Here is a 4,824-nt window from a genome sequence, read left to right as displayed (position 1 = left end):
AAATTTTATAAGCCTTTTATAAATCACTATTCCAACCACATGTCAACATGAGTGTTCCTCACATTTCATTTTCCATAAAAAGATTTTATTTAATAAAATATAATAATTCATTATCAGATGAAGCTTCTTAAAAACAATAAATTAAAAGAGGATTGAGTGCAATAAAATCTTAGTAAATAAAAGAAAGTAAAAAAGAAGAGTCCTTATCATAATTACCTCAAACATCTACTAGACACTATATTTGTCGTGCACATGAAAACACAGTGTTGTACAACTATAAAAGTAACTTCTAGAAAGCTTGCTTCAAATGAGATTGAAATTATAATTTATTATTTTTTAATAAGGTTTGGGGAGTTTTCCAAAGGACTCCCACAGTTTTACAATGTTGTAAGTACACAACAAATAGTCAATAACAAAAATAAAAATCAACAAAGATATCAAGGTTATACCTAAATATAAAAACAATTAAATATTTACTGTTATTATACAACACTATTATGAACATTAAGATATTAAAAGAAAAGTAGTAATATATATCATTATTTCATGTGAAATATTTGAATTTGGTAAAATGACATGCCATTTATTGAACTTCAATCTCTAAGCCAATTTAATGTGAAAGATTTGCTATTACGTTGTCTTTGCCTTTCACTTCCTTTCTTGTGGTGTTGATCAATCTCAGGTGGCAACCCACACAAGCCTTTTCTTCTATGAAAGCAAATTGTTCCTCCATAAAGAGGGCCTTGAAGTGCATTTGATCCCTTCCCAATAGTCTACATACACCCAACATATCCATTGTTACATCTATAATCATGTAATAACTTGAATAAAAATGCTATAGAGCTCTTGAGTAATTAGTTGAAAAAAAATAGTAAATTATTTCTTAATTCTACAAGTATTTTCAACTAGGTTCCAAATGGATCATCCTTGAGACTTCGATGGAACACTTGGGGGAATTGAACAAAACTGCTCTCTTTCTTTAATTTACATTCAAGGAAAAAAAAACATAGCATGTTGTATAGCTCTGTAATTACTGACATGAATATCATTGTCCAGATTTAGTGTAAAAAGAGCATTTGTCATCAACACTGAGACTCTTGCCTAAAAAGCCAACACCACATTAGATCAATAAAAATCTTGTTAAGAAACAATGTATATTTTCAATACCATCAAAACCTATCATAGTTTATCGTACAATATTATATATTTCATGTTATTCTTCATAGTTGACATTACTATTAAAATTTCCAAACAATTATTCAAAAACCTTTTCAATCACAATTTATACCAGAAACTTTGTAAATAAGTTCTAGAAAGATAAATAACAAAAATCTACTAAACATGACATTCATGGTGCCAACCTTATAATGATGGCTGACCTTGGGGCATTTCTCTCTAGCAATATATATCAGGTGGGGCAACGCATCAACTTTCTTGTCATGAACCATTTTGTTTTCATGAATAACCTGTACATATAAATAATTAATAGTGTGATATATTCATCTTGTAGAGAAGCTCTTACTATCTTGATTAAATTTTATACTACAAAAACATAATAAACAATCATTTTAACTTCATACTCTCCCTATTACATGTACTATACTTTTATGGTTTCTAACATCCGAACTTCTATACACAAAACCAACAACACTGTGGTGAGAAGTAAAATTAGGTGGAACTTGTTTTTCTTCCAATGTTTTGCTTATCCTTTTCTTGAAACCTTCATACTCATCCTACAAAATATCATTTAACAATGTTAAGGAGGCATGATGATTTAATAACACATGAACTATTTATTCCTCTATTTTAATCACATCATCATCACCTTCATGTCTTGCCATTCTTGGACAAAATTAAGATCAGATGACTCATTTTCTTTGGAGAAATACATAAAGGGTGCTCTATTCTTTATTTTGAACTTTATGTAGAATGGCACCCATTTTTTGCAAAGTTCAAAGTTCCTACAAGAAAGTAGAAAGTAATTGGAGATGCACAGATATAAAAATAATTTTTTTCTACTCGATAATCAAGTGCAAGAACAAAAAGAACTATATTGGAAGTTATCAATGCGAGCTCCTTGAATAGATCTGTTGTATTGATGATAACATCCACACTAGGTAGCTTGTAAATAGATTCTCCACTATATCTACAAGATAAAAACATAACACAACACCCAAGTTTTTGTAGTGTTTCAAAGAGGAATAAACATATAAGACCTTCACTCGTAGAGAAACAAACATATGCGACTTCCACTTTTTATGATAATAAAACAAATGTGTAAATGAACAACATTTATTTCCACCTCTCTGCAAGCCTCTTCGGGTATGTGTTATACCCAACAAACTTCCATGCCATGTTGTGAGAGAGAATCCACTTGAAAGCAAACCAAAGCTCACAGGCAAAAGCTATCATCCAAAAATTCTAAGAAAATGTAGAAATTTTTTTGGCTCTCAATGTCATGAGGAAAGGGAAGGATATAATCAATGATCTCATAAGTCACATAGAACAATGAAGAAGATGGAAAAATTTTAAGGAATGAAATTGAAGTTTAGAGATGAAACAAGATAATTCCTTAAGGGATGGTGGGATGAATCAATCCTCCCTCATGCTCGAACTTCACCCCATGTAGAAGAGGACCAAGGAAAAAAAAGGAAGATGCGCATGCCTTCAGATCATTGTAAAAAAAAACAATCTTCTTGTAGGAGGAATAAAATGATTAAATAAAATGTTTTTACACTACTACATTTGGGCCTGAATTGCAATGATAGGTCATTGCAATTACGACAATATCCTGTTGCCTAATTGACATTAGTCAAAATTAGCTCCTGTCATATGAGCATCATACTTTTGCTATCACAAGTTGTGATGGAAAGGGTTAGCATTGTAATTGAGATGGATACAAGTGTCATAAATTGGGCTACCAAACTAGCAAACCATTCATTTTCACTATAAGAATTGCAACAGAAATCTGTAGAAGACACTGTCACAATTGCAAAATCTATGTGACATAAATGCTATGAGTCACATGATAAGCCGTTGGAAACCTCCATCACAATTAGGATGGGCATGTTGTAGGAATGTTGTGGGATAGACGGACAACTGTCACAATTGTGATGATGTGTTGTATTAATAATTAAAAAATGGAAGCAAATGTTGAATAGCTATGATGCAATCATAGGTTAATATTGATCTTCAGTTGGTTTTGAGAATAGTTTAATATTCTCTACTAATCAGAGCCAACAATGTGAAGGTGGAAGCTCATTTGTCCCCCACTCTCCCCCCCTCCTGCCCCTAACATCTAAGTTCCCAGTTAACATCTAAAATCTTTAAGAAATGATCAATGTTTAAAGTACAAAAAAAGGTTCCACACCTGCAAAAGTGACATCATTTTCCCATCTTCTAGTGCATGTCATTTTTCTTTCACATCCATAATAAGATTTTGCCACTCTGAATTGAGAATGCACATGCAGCTATGTTCAAATGCATGGACAATAGGCAAAGCTAATAAAATAGAACACGATTATATTTATTTAATAGATCTATTAAGTTTTTAAAATTATAGACCATCATCATGAACAATGTTTGTGATGGTCTATAACTTAAAATACCTAATTAAAAACCTCTAACAAAAATGCAAATTTGTTCATTTTTTAGCTTCTCCTAATGTCTTATGCATATGAATTGGCATTGCATATTGAATTATGACATCCTTCTACAATGCTTGAAACCAAAAGATTCACATAATTAGTTGTCATACAATCATAGGTTGTTGTTGAGCTTCACTTGGTTTTAAGAATAGTTTAATATTCTCTACTAATCAGGACCAACCACATGAAGGTGGAAGCTCATTTGTCATGGGAAATTCATCTGACATCTACGTCTAGGAATGTCCTCATCACCTCCTACATAAAATGAATCCAGTATTAGAAAATGTTGTAGTGGCAGAGTAGACAACTACTTCTACAAGAACTAACATGGTTAAATATGCTATAGGAAGTACATAAATTATGAAGAAATTTAATGTCATGTTTTAAAGTGTGTTTAAATTTTGATGTTTGTAATAAAGTCCTACGATGTGGTGGCATAAATAGAATAACAATCATTTAAGCCTTCCAATTTTAGCCATTTAGGACAAAGTGTGTTTCATTTTAAGTTGAGTCAATTTTATTTAAGAGTTTTGTGTGTGTTTTAAATAATTAAGGAACCTGAAGAATCGATGGCTACAAAAAGTTTTAAAAAAATGGAAAAAATAGATAGCAGATTCTGATATCTGACTGATCTTTCATGATTCCAAAATGGGTTTCATTTTCTTGTTTTTAATGTGAAATTTTTTGATTCCCAATAAAAAAATGGGAAAGTATTTTAAAAAGGTAAATTTCGTAATAGAAGGGGGAGAGATTAGATACCAAGAGATATATAAAGTTATTTTGAGTTTTACTGATTTCTTATGAGTTGATGGTTTTTTTTGGATATACCATTTCCTGTGTTTCTTTCTAAATTGATATTTTGAACTCAATGGATCTATCAATGGTTTTGTTTTAGAATCAAGTATATTGATTGGTTTTGAGTTTAAAGTAAATTTTTTGGTTTGAAGCAATCTTAAGAAATACAATTTTTTATTTATTTGTATATGAATATCTACTATTTTGAGAGTTCTAGAAATTGATGGAAGTCTTTTAAACTCTCCACAATCTATTTTCTGGGATCATGGAAGAGTATGTATCATATTGTTTTCATTTTCTTTTGTTTTTTTGTTTCAATGATCTTTTCTTGTATCCACATGGAAGAAAGCTATTGAATCGGGTGAATATCTTTATGTATTCA

At 30.8% G+C, this 4,824-nt stretch overlaps 1 pseudogene; it reads right to left on the bottom strand.

Annotated features, from left to right (window-relative positions):
• Positions 1–593: 593 nt before the first annotated feature.
• LOC149569690 (cellulose synthase-like protein H1) lies at positions 594–2,412 on the bottom strand (annotated as a pseudogene).
• Positions 2,413–4,824: the final 2,412 nt, after the last annotated feature.

The sequence above is a fragment of the Cupressus sempervirens genome, chromosome 3 (assembly GCF_028749045.1).
Source record: "Cupressus sempervirens isolate cs-2001-9-10 chromosome 3, ASM2874904v1, whole genome shotgun sequence".
In the NCBI taxonomy this organism is placed as follows: domain Eukaryota; kingdom Viridiplantae; phylum Streptophyta; class Pinopsida; order Cupressales; family Cupressaceae; genus Cupressus; species Cupressus sempervirens.
This window is presented reverse-complemented; position numbering and strand designations above follow the sequence as displayed.